The sequence below is a fragment of the Bombina bombina genome, chromosome 4 (genome assembly GCF_027579735.1).
Source record: "Bombina bombina isolate aBomBom1 chromosome 4, aBomBom1.pri, whole genome shotgun sequence".
Classification (NCBI taxonomy): domain Eukaryota; kingdom Metazoa; phylum Chordata; class Amphibia; order Anura; family Bombinatoridae; genus Bombina; species Bombina bombina.
In genome coordinates this window covers 864,623,065-864,636,077 of record NC_069502.1, presented here as the reverse complement: position 1 = coordinate 864,636,077, position 13,013 = coordinate 864,623,065, and the positions used below count along the sequence as shown (strand labels likewise).

Here is a 13,013-nt window from a genome sequence, read left to right as displayed (position 1 = left end):
ACCTCCTATGTTGAGGGTTGCAAGAGAATGACTGGGTATGACATGTGAGGGGAGGAGCTATATAGCAGCTCTGCTTGGGTGATCCTCTTGCAACTTCCTGTTGGGAAGGAGAATATATCCCATAAGTAATGGATGACCCGTGGACTGAACACACTTAACAAGAGAAAACTAACATTTTATCACCTCTTTCACTTTACCCTTCCTAGTACTTAGAGTAGGCAAAGAGAATGAGAATGGGGGTGGAGTCAAGGGAGTGGCTATATAGACAGCTCTGCTGTGGTGCTCTTTGCCACTTCCTGTTAGCAGGAGGATAATATCCCACAAGTAAAGGATGAATCCGTGGACTTGTCGTATCTTATAGAAGAAAAGAAGACTGCCACAGCAGGAGACGAGGAAGGGCGAATGAAACCTTTAGCTAGGTTCTCTTGGATATACTCCTCCATGGATTTGGTTTCAGCTTTGGAGAGCGGATAAGTCCTACCTTTAGGAAGTGGGGCTCCGGGAAAGAGGTCAATTTTGCAGTCATAAGGACGGTGGGGTGGCAGCTCGTCGGCTGCTTTTTTCTCAAACACATCTGCGAAGTTAGCATATACTGAGGTATGGTTTGGAGGAGTCTGTATACTGGCTATGGGGATGCGGAGCAGAGGAGTGACTTTAGCAAGGCAGAAGTGGAAACAGGAGGTAACCCAGGAGGCCAGTTGTCCCTCAGCCCAGTCAAACTGTGGATTGTGTGTACGAAGCCAAGGAAGACCAAGGATGACAGGCTGTGCTGGGGAATGAATGACCTTGAAATGCAGCTGTTCGGTATGAAGGACTCCCACAGTCAGGGGTGCTGACTCAAAATGGATCAACCCTGAACCAAGGGGGGTGCCATCCAGAGTAGTTATTTTGAGACAATGTCTTTTCTGCAGAAGAGGCAAGCCAAATTGAATCATAAAAACGGTGATCCAGAAAGTTTCCAGCTGCCCCTGAATCAATGAAGGCTCGAGTGTGGACAGTATTCTGAAGGTAGGTAAGGGTTACAGGTACCAGAATCAGAGAAGAGTGAGGGGATTTAGTAGTGATCATGCTTAGAGGTACCCCAGTGTTATCCCCTAAGCATTGGCTTTTCCCGGCCGAATGTCACAATTCTTTAGTTGGGGGGTGTTAGATCCACAATAAAAGAATAGTCTCAATCTCCTTTTCTGTCTTTCCGACTCTGAAGGTTTGAAGGAGGAGAGATCCATGGGTTCCTCTGCTGGGGTAACTGGAGCTGTTAAAGGGGTAGAGGATACTGCAGACGCCGGACGAATAGAAGGACGGGAGAGAAGGACCATCTGAGTTCTGTCTCTCTCGGCTTGTCTCTCCTGGAAGCGAGAGTCCAGACTGATACAAAGCGTTATAAAGTCATCCAAAGAAGGAATATCACGATAAGTGAGTTCATCTTTGATGCGTTCATGCAAACCCCTCCTAAAGGCTGCCTTGAGAGCATTGCCATCCCAAGTGGTTTCAAGTGCAAAGGTGCAAAACTCGATGGCGAATTGTGCCACACTTCTATTGCCCTGGCGGAGATCCAGGAGAGAAAATTCTGCAGTAGAAGTTCGGCCAGAAGTCCCAAACACAGAAGATAGTGCAGAAATGAAAGCAAAAGCATCAGGTAGGAGTGGAGCCTTCTGTTCCAAAAGGGGAGAGACCCAGGCTAGGGCCATGTCTTTCAGTAAGGAAATTACAAAGCTAACCCTTGATTGGTGAGGCTGAAATGTGCGAGGATCGTTACGGAAGTGCAGCCTGCACTGGTTAAGAAAACCCCTGCAATCAGTAGTACCTTCATATTTGTCAGGCAATGGTATCCAGGGAATGCTTACAGAAGCATGGGAAGAAGCCACAGTACTAGGAGCAGAGACTGGTGGTACAACAACAGGAGTGGTATTACTAGTTTGGAATCCACACTGTGCAAATGTATGGTATGGGTTCCCAACATCTGTCCCTATTATTATTATTATTATCAGGTATTTATAAAGCGCCAGCAGATTACGCAGCGCTATACAAGTAATAATAAAACATTACAGGGATGCATTACATACACAAACACGTACAGTATTGAGGTACATTACAGTTGTAGGTGGAATAATTGAGTTATACAAAAGGAGAGGAATGCCCTGCCCTTGAGCACAATCAGTAGTAGTTCACTTTAAATACAAAGTGGCCTACAGATAGAGAGGCTCTCATGCTTACAATCTAAAGGAGAGGGAATTGGCACAGCAGGAAAGGAGAAGGGAAATATGTCTGATATAAGGCAGGGTAAACTGAGAGTGGAAAAAAAGGAGAAAAAACAGGGGCACTAATGGCACTACTGATGTAAAAGGGTAAGGATGCTAATCTTAGTCATCTATTGTTAGTCTAAAAATTATAGACACAATATATAGTAATATATTATGAGCTGGGGTGCTGTGTACTGGGTATACAAAACACAGGTAAATCAGTCGGAGACTGACAATAATGTACACTTGTGTAGCACTCACATTCCTCAAAGGCCTATTGGGCAGATTAGTAGAAAGATGTGGGAAGGAAGAGGAGTATACGGATTAAAATATAATCTTTTATTTGAAAAAATTAAAAAAAAAGGGGTTTCACATACACACAAAAAAACAACTTTAAAAACACAGGGAGATGGTGGTTAATATATATTTCGAGGTACACAACAGTTTATTCAACATCAGTGAAAATTATTAATGATAAGCCTGGCCTAGGATGTCGATATTAATCCATAGTCAAGGTATATATATGTATATATATATATATATATATATATATATATACAGCCAAAAGAAAATGCACTCTCAGGACTTTCATAAACAAGTTACTTTTATTTCTGTAACGTTTTCGGAGGTCTTGCCTCCTTCATCAGCATAAATAAAGTGAAAACAAACAAACTCTTAAATAGTGACATACTCACTCAAAATCATTTCAAACCACTACCTGTGCTGGCGCCAAAATTACCGGTGTTGGACCGCATAATGCGTTCCAAATGTGCTAAGTGGCGGAAGTAGTGCGCCAAACTACTTCCGGTTGTCAAAAATCTATAGCCGTAAATAATCGGCTTACTCTATATAACTGCTATAATTGTAAAGCCATTGTGGCGTGTTTTATCTAAACACATAAAGCAAATTCTTAGCGTGCAAACGTTTATGCTAATAAATTAAATAGTGATAGTAAATGAGACAGCCGCTTGTTGCCATGACAACATAAACAATGCTGGAGTGTAATCCTGAACAGGAACAGACAAACAGTAACTATGTTTCTAAATACACCAAAATGTGTTAGAACGGGCCTGTTATTTGGCTACAATGTATATGTTTACAGATGATGTATTAATAAGAGAGGATACCCAAATCTATTTGTTAGGCACGCCAGCTGACATGATGTGCTATATATATATGTTGTTATGTTATCTTATGTTAAAGATATTGAATCAGTATATCCAATATGCATAGAGGAATCTCATATGGAGATATATATCTCCAATTTATAGCCTTCAGTTTCTACATAGCTATACTGCAAAAGATTATCGTCTATCTGCGATCTTCCCCTTAGTATGAGCTGTTAACATACATACTGTTCCTATCCTATGTTAAAAAGCCTTTTGTGTAATCAAAACTTGAAACAAATATTATTGAAATTTGTACCGCTCGCCTAGTTCCTATTGGGTGATGAGGTTATATACTCTCAACATATTGAATCTCATAGTGAGAGCTACGTGGGTCATATATGTATATTCCACTCCTATCTTGTGGCTAACAGTGCCCTCATATGCTCCCTATGTCAATACTCCAAAGCATTCAAGCACAAACGTACAAAAAGTGAATAAAACTAAACTTAAAAAAATAAACCTAAAAATAAAAACAATTAATATAACGGTCTTTCCATAAATTTAAGCACTACTTAAACATTATCCCATTCGGGATGGATTAAGCTCTAATAGTTCTTGATTTTCATATATACAGAATAGAGAGCGTTCGATCATTAACTCCTGAATTTATGTATGCTGTGATCCGCTCTGTGTTTATTTCTGTGCATTCTTCAGTATCTTCTATTGCACCCTGGACCCCTGGGTTACCGTTGCCTTTAGGATCGAATGCTTAGTATGCAAAAATATTCTCCATATTGTTATTTCTTCTTCCTGGGTTGCTTAAGGATCAAGTGTCCAGTTTTGGCTATGTGTACTGCTATGTGTGAAAAAACTGGTAACTCCAAGGCACCACTACCCGACTTCCACGCAGGTGTTAGAAATACCAAAGATTCCTATCCCTGGTGCTGTGTGTCAACATGGTTTAGGGGTACCCCTAGGACGAGGCACGCCGACCACATGGCGCACAGAGTCTTTGTAGTCTAGGTGCCGTACCCTGCGCTTGTATCACATTATATAGCTATATTACACTAAAGCCTTAAAATCAGGGGTGGTGTTGAGCCCCCCCTGGGTAAATGGTACCCAGTCGGTACATCCATTGTGCCTCTCGTTGCAGAAGTAATTTACCTCTGTCCCCCCCTCTATCCAATGGGGGTACATGATCAATGAGTGTGTACCTTATTGATGCCACCGAGTGTCTGTACTCTGCACAGTGTCTCGCTACTGGTTGTTCCGATTCCCCGGATTTATGAGCCGACCTTATGGCGTGCCGATGATTGGCCATCCTTTCTCTCAGGGTACCTGTCGTTTTACCGACATAATGCCAAGAGCATGGGCATACCAGTAAATAGATAACATGCGTGGTCGTACAGGTAATCGAATGTCGTATATGGAACTGCCTGTTGGTATGAGGATGGTTGAATATTCTGGTACTTATAAGTCCATTACAGGTAGTGCATCCTAAGCATCTATAAGATCCTCTGATGTTAGTATGTGTTTTAGGATTGTAACTTGCCTTTGAGTCAGTTTTGACTAATAGGTCTCGCAGATTTGTGCCCCTCCTATAGCCGACCATAGGCGTCAGATGTTTGCTAAATTGTAATTTTGGATCAGTGGAAACGATAGGCCAATGTGTCCTTAAAGAGAGTCCAGCATTTCTGGTACTGGGAGAAAATGTAGTTGCCATTATGATTTTGTCATCCCTGGTTTGTCTAGGTTCTTGAGCCAATAGTTGTGCTTGTGTTATTTGTGACACTTCCTTCATCATCTTGCAGATGTGTTGGACCTTATATCCCCTCTCTTCAAATTTTGCACCCATTTCAGACAACTGAGTGGCTCCTAATATGGGATCCGAATTATTTCTAACTGTTCTGATAAGCTGTGATTTCAATATACCCTTTAGTAATGCTGGGGGGTGACAGCTATCTGACCTCAATAGGGAGTTCCTATCCGTGGGTTTACTATATAGTGTACATCCTAATCCCTGTGTGGTTTTGTATACTTTGAGGTCAAGGAAGTTAATAGACTCTGCGTCACTTAGCATTTTGAATCTAACAGTGGTCTGTGTATTGTTGATTGTTTCAAACCACTCATGGAGGTCATCCATGCCCCCTCTCCAAATCAAAAAGATATCGTCAATATACCTACGGTAGAAAATGATGGATGAATCACATTTTCCCCATAGGTATATGTTCTCGAAATGTGACATGAAGATGTTAGCATAGGAGGGGGCCATGGATGACCCCATGGCCGTACCCGCTATCTGAAGAAAGAATTTGTTTTCGAATCTAAAATAATTCTTGTGTAAACAAAATTCAATGAGAGATAGTAGGTATTCAATGGGGGGTCCCTCATAGAGGGGATTATTCGTGAGGTGTGCCCTAACTGCTTCTAATCCCTCCCCGTGGGGAATAATAGTGTACAGGCTGTTCACGTCCATAGTGACCAAAATGTCACCAGTCTGGACGTGAACAGCCCCCAACAGTCTAATGAATTCGCTGGTGTCCAGCAAAAAAGATCGTGTTCCTCTGACAACCGGTTGTAGCAGTAGATCAATGTACTGTGATACCGGTTGGCATAAGGAATCCACTGCCGACACAATGGGACGACCCGGAGGTGTCTTTGCATCCTTGTGCACCTTAGGTATTGTGTATAGTATGGGTATCCTTGGGTGTGATGTGATGCAGTACTTTTTGATGTGTTCAGAGATAAAACCCTGTTCGCAACCCATCTGAATTAAATCATCCAATTGTTTTTTGTATGTATCTGTTGGATCACCCTTCAGAGCCATGTATGTAGATGTATCTGAGAGTTGATGTACAATGTCACCTTTGTAGTAGTCATAGTTCAAAAGGACTATGGCCCCTCCCTTATCCGCTGGTCTAATGGTGAGGGAGGTGTCATCCTGGAGTGTTTTAATGGCTTCTCTTTCCATTTGTGTGAGATTATGTTTCCATATAGAGTGCTCTCTATCCTTGTCTAGGTCTTGGGAGACCATGCGAATAAAGGTCTTGGTGCTAGCACTATAATTGGTAGGCTCAAATGAGCTTGGTATATGACATTGACGTTCAATTGCAGTTTTGGTGTTATCTGATATAGTATTCTGGAAAAATTCTTTAAGCTTTAAAGTTCTGCAAAATTTGTGAATATCAACTGATTATATACTGATTCAATATCTTTAACATAAGATAACATAACAACATATATATATAGCACATCATGTCAGCTGGCGTGCCTAACAAATAGATTTGGGTATCCTCTCTTATTAATACATCATCTGTAAACATATACATTGTAGCCAAATAACAGGCCCGTTCTAACACATTTTGGTGTATTTAGAAACATAGTTACTGTTTGTCTGTTCCTGTTCAGGATTACACTCCAGCATTGTTTATGTTGTCATGGCAACAAGCGGCTGTCTCATTTACTATCACTATTTAATTTATTAGCATAAACGTTTGCACGCTAAGAATTTGCTTTATCTGTTTAGATAAAACACGCCACAATGGCTTTACAATTATAGCAGTTATATAGAGTAAGCCGATTATTTACGGCTATAGATTTTTGACAACCGGAAGTAGTTTGGCGCACTACTTCCGCCACTTAGCACATTTGGAACGCATTATGCGGTCCAACACCGGTAATTTTGGCGCCAGCACAGGTAGTGGTTTGAAATGATTTTGAGTGAGTATGTCACTATTTAAGAGTTTGTTTGTTTTCACTTTATTTATGCTGATGAAGGAGGCAAGACCTCCGAAAACGTTACAGAAATAAAAGTAACTTGTTTATGAAAGTCCTGAGAGTGCATTTTCTTTTGGCTGCATATCTTTTACAAATTTGCACCCAGGCATTTTTCCTTTGTGGGCGAGTTCTGGTGTTTTGGATACCTATATATATATATATATATATATATATATATATATATATATATATATATATATATATATATATATATAAAATAAACACTGATGAATTAGCCCTAAGGGGTTGTAAGGGAGGTTTCCCAGTATAGGGTCAGAGAGATGGTTAAGTATGGTTGGTATCTTATAATAGTAAACTACAGTTAGACTTATTACTATTAGTAGATGGATGTCTATATAACTTCTATTATCGCGAAAGTATGTTTAATATTTAAATTAGTGTGTATATTCACTTAGAGAGTATTCAGAGCATACTTTTAATCTGTATAGGAGATACTTATTTAATAGAATTCAGCTGTTGCTGGTATTAGTAACAAAATTTACGAGCTTTCAAATAATTAAAAAATATATCATATAACGCATGACCAATATCACCAATATAATATATACTTTTATTTATATTTACATGTGCTCATATCCACAGCATGTATAATGGCGCTCAATCGGCTAGATTACGAAACTTGCGTTAGCCTTAAAAAGCAGCGTTAAGGGGTCCTAATCCTGCTTTTTAACGCCCGCTGGTATTACGAGTCAGGCATTTTTCCACGATTTTAGCATACCGCAAATCCCCTTACGTCAATTGCGTATCCTATCTTTTTAATGGGATTTACCTAATGCCGGTATTACGATCGCTGGATAAAGTGAGCGGTACAGCCTCTCCTTTCCAGACTCCTAACGCATTTAAAATTCAGTAGTAGGGAGTTTTATGGGCTAACGCCGGAACATAAAGCGCTTAACTAAAGTGATAAAAAGTACACTAACACCCATAAACTACCTATTAACCCCTAAACCGAGCCCCCCCCCCACATCGCAAACACTGTAATAAAATTATTTAACCCCTAATCTGCCGACCGGACATCGTTGCCACTTTAATAAATGTATTAACCCCTAAACCGCCGCACTCCCGCCTCGCAAACACTAGTTACATTTTATTAACCTCTAATCTGTCGTCCCTAACATCGCCGACACCTACCTACATTTATTAACCCCTAATCTGCCGCCCACAACATAACCGCCACTATAATAAATATATTAACCCCTAAATCTGTCTAACCCTAACACCCCCTAACTTAAATATAATTTAAATAAAATGAAATTAAATTACTACAATTAAATAAATGAATCCTATTTAAAACTAAATACTTACCTATAAAATAAACCCTAAGCTAGCTACAATATAACTAATAATTACATTGTAGCCATCTTAGTGTTTATTTTTATTTTACAGGCAACTTTGTATTTATTTTAACTAGGTACAATAGTTATTAAATAGTTATTAACTATTTAATAACTACCTAGTTAAAATAAATGCAAAAGGACCTGTAAAATAAACCCTAACCTAAGTTACAATTACACCTAACACTACACTATAATTAAACTAATTACCTAAACTACTTTCAATTAATTTAAATAAACTAAATTACGAAAAAAAACACACTAAATTACAGAAAATAAAAAAAGAATTACAATTTTTTTAAGCTAATTACACCTAATCTAATCCCTCTAATAAAATAAAAAAGCCCCCCAAAACAATAAAATTCCCTACCCTATACTAAATTACAAATAGCCCTTAAAAGGGCCTTTTGCGGGGCATTGCCCCAAAGTAATCAGCTCTTTTACCTGTAAAATAAAAGACAATACCCCCCAACATTAAAACCCACCACCCACACACCCAACCCTATTCTAAAACCCACCCAATCCCCCCTTAATAAAACCTAACACTACCCCCTTGAAGATCACCCTACCTTGAGCCGTCTTCACCCAGCCGGGCAGAAGTGGACATCCAGAGGGGCAGAAGTCTTCATCCGATCCGGCCAGAAGAAGTCCTCCAAGCGGCAGAAGTCTTCATCCAGGCGGTATCTTCTTCCATCCGGAGCGGAGCGGGTCCATCTTGAAGACATCCGACGCGGAGCATCCTCTTCCATCCAACGGCGACTGAAGATTCCTTTAAGTGGCGTCATCCAAGATGGTGTCCCTTCAATTCCGATTGGCTGATAGAATCCTATCAGCCAAACAGAATAAAGGTAGGAAAAATCCTATTTGCTGATGCAATCACCAAATAGGATTGAAGTTCAATCTTATTGGCTGATCCAATCAGCCAATAGGATTGAGCTTGCATTCTATTGGCTGATTGGAACAGCCAATAGAATGCAAGCTCAATCCTATTGGCTGATTGGATAAGCCAATAGGATTTTTCCTACCTTAATTCCGATTGGCTAATAGGATTCTATCAGCCAATCGGAATTGAAGGGACGCCATCTTGGATGACGTCACTTAAAGAGATATTCATTCAGCAAGAAGACTTCGTTGGAAGAGGATGCTCCGCGTCGGATGTCTTGAAGATGGACCCGCTCCGCGCTGGAAGGATGAAGATAGAAGATGCCGTCTGGATGAAGACTTCTGCCCGTCTGGAGGACCACTCTGCCCATCTGGAGGACCACTTCTGCCGGATTCGTTGAGGACATCTTGCCGCTTGGATGAAGACTTCTCCCGGTAAGTGAATCTTCATGGGTTAGTGTTAGGATTTTTTTAACGGTGTATTGGGTGGGTTTATTTTTTAGGTTAGGGCTTTGGGCCTGCAATAGAGCTAAATGCCCTTTTAATGGCAATGCCCATCCAAATGCCCTTTTCAGGGCAATGGGGAGCTTAGGTTTTTTTAGTTAGTATTTTATTTGGGGGGTTGGTTGTGTGGGTGGTGGGTTTTACTGTTGGGGGCTGATTTCTTTGGGGCAATGCCCCGCAAAAGGCCCCTTTAAGGGCTATTGGTAGTTTAGTTTAGGCTAGGGTTTTTGTTTTATTTTGGGGGGGCTTTTTTTTTATTTTGATAGGGCTATTAGATTAGGTGTAATTAGTTTAAAGATCTGTAATTTGTTTTTTATTTTCTGTAATTTAGTGTTTTTTTTGTGATTTAGCCAATTTAATTTATTTAATGTAGGTAATTGATTTAATTGTAGTGTAGTGTTAGGAGTTAGTGTAACTTAGGTTAGGTTTTATTTTACAGGTAAATTTCTCTTTATTTTAGCTAGGTAGTTATTAAATAGTTAATAACTAATTAATAACTATACTACCTAGTTAAAATAAATACAAACCTCCTGCTAACAGGAAGTGGCAAAGAGCACCACAGCAGAGCTGTATATATAGCCCCTTCCTTTCCCTCCACCCTCAGTCATTCGGCCGAAGGCATAGGAAGAGAAAAGGAAAGGCTAAAAAGGTGCAGAGGTGACTGAAGTTTACAAAAAATAAAATAAATCTGTCTTAAAATAACAGGTTGGGCCGTGGACTCGTCATATCGTAAAAGAAATTAATTTATCAGGTAAGCATAAATTTACTTTTACAAAGATATGACTAGTCCACGGATTTCATCCTTACTTGTGGGAAACCAATACCAAAGCAATAGGACACTGATGAAAGGGAGGGACAAGACAGGAACCTAAATGGAAGGCACCACTGCTTGAAGAACCTTTCTCCAAAAAATAGCCTCAGAAGAAGTAAAAGTATCAAATTTGTAAAATTTGGAAAAAGTATGAAGGGACGACCAAGTCGCAGCCTTACAAATCTGTTCAACAGAAGCATAATTTTTAAAGGCCCATGTAGAAGCCACAGACCTAGTAGAATGAGCCGTAATTCTTTCAAGAGGCTGCAGTCCAGCAGACTCATATGCCAGACGGACGATACTTCTCAGCCAAAAAAAAAAAGGTAGCCGTAGCTTTCTGACGCCTACGCTTTCCAGAATAAACAATGAATAATGAAGATGATTGACGGAAATCCTTAGTTGCCTGTAAGTAAAACTTTAAGGCACGGACCACATCCAAATTATGCAACAGACGCTCCTTCTTTAAAGAAGGGTTAGGACATAAGGAAGGAACTACATTTTCCTGATTAATATTCTTATTTGAAACAACCTTAGGAAGGAATCCAGGTTTGGTACGTAACACCACCTTATCAGAATGAAAAATGAGATAAGGAGAATCACACTGTAGCGCTGAAAGCTCAGAAACTCTTCGAGCAGAAGAAATAGCAACTAAAAACAGAACTTTCCAAGATAACAATTTGATATCCATGCAATGCATGGGTTCAAACGGAACCCCTTAAAGAACTCGAAGAACTAAATTCAAACTCCAAGGAGGAGTAATGGGTCTAAATACAGGCTTAATTCTAGATAGAGCCTGACAAAAAGACTGAACATCTGGCACATCTGTCAAACATTTGTGAAACATTATTGACAAAGCAGAAATTTGTCCCTTTAAGGAACTTGCTGATAACCCTTTCTCCAATCCTTCTTGGAGAAAACACAGAATCCTAGGAATCCTAACTTTACTCCATGAGTAACCCTTGGATTCACACCAATAAAGATATTTACGCCATATCATATGATAGATTTTTCTAGTGACAGGCTTTCTAGCCTGTATCAAAGTATTGATGACCGAATCAGAGAATCCTTGCTTCGATAAAATCAAGCATTCAATCTCCACGCAGTCAGCTGCAGAGAAATTAGATTTGGATGTTGGAATGGACCTTGAATGAGAAGGTCCTGTCTCAATGGAAGTTTCCACGGTGGCAGAGAAGACATGTCCACTAGATCCGCATACCAAGTCCTGCGTGGCTGCGCAGGCGCTATCAGGATTACTGAAGCTCTCTCCTGTTTGATTCGAGCAATCACGCGTGGAAGGAGAGGAAACGGTGGAAACACATAAGCTAGGCTGAACAACCAAAGCACTGCCAAGGCATCTGTCAGTTCGGCCTGAGGATCCCTTGACTGGTATCCGTATCTTGGAAGCTTGGCATTCTGTTGAGATGCCATCAGATCTAATTCCGGTCTGCCCCATCTGAGAATCAATGAGGCAAATACCTCCGGGTGAAGTTCCCACTCCCCCGGATGAAAAGTCTGTCGACTTAGAAAATCCGCTTCCCAGTTCTCTACTCCTGGGATGTAGATTGCCGACAGATGACAAGAGTGGGCCTCTGCCCAACGAATTATCTTGGATACTTCTATCATTGCTAAGGAACTGCTTGCTCCCCCCTGATGATTTATATATGCCACAGTCGTGATGTTGTCCGACTGGAATCTGATGAATTTGGCCGAAGCCAACTGAGGCCACGCCTGAAGCGCATTGAATATTGCTCTCAGTTCCAGAATATTGATTGGAAGTAGAGACTCCACCTGAGTCCAAACACCCTGAGCCTTCAGGGAATTCCAGACTGCACCCCAGCCCAGTAGGCTGGCGTCCGTTGTCACTATCACCCACGAGGGTCTGCGGAAACAAGTCCCCTGGGACAGATGATCCGGTGACAACCACCAAAGAGAGTTTCTGGTCTCTTGATCCAGATTTATCTGAGGAGATAAATCTGCATAATCCCCATTCCACTGTCCGAGCATGCACAGTTGCAGTGGCCTGAGATGAAAGCGAGCAAACGGAACGATGTCCATTGCCGCTACCATTAATCCAATTACCTCCATACACTGAGCCACTGATGGCCGAGGAATGGACTGAAGTGCTCGGCAAGTATTTAGAATCTTTGATTTTCTGACCTCTGTGGAACAAGTGAACTCTTCTCTATGTTCACCTTCCAACCGTGGGTTCTCAGGAAAGACAACACTATGTCCGTATGAGATTTTGCCAGTTGATATGTTGATGCCTGAATTAGAATATCGTCCAGATAAGGCGCCACTGCTATGCCGCGCGGTCTGAGAACCGCCAAAAGAGACC

General features: G+C 40.8%; 1 protein-coding gene across 1 annotated transcript in view; it reads right to left on the bottom strand.

Moving 5' to 3' along the window:
• LOC128658012 (gastrula zinc finger protein XlCGF8.2DB-like) overlaps positions 1-13,013 on the bottom strand; it is a 66,608-nt gene that overhangs the window by 17,434 nt on the left and 36,161 nt on the right. The gene's annotated exons all lie outside the window — the stretch shown is intronic.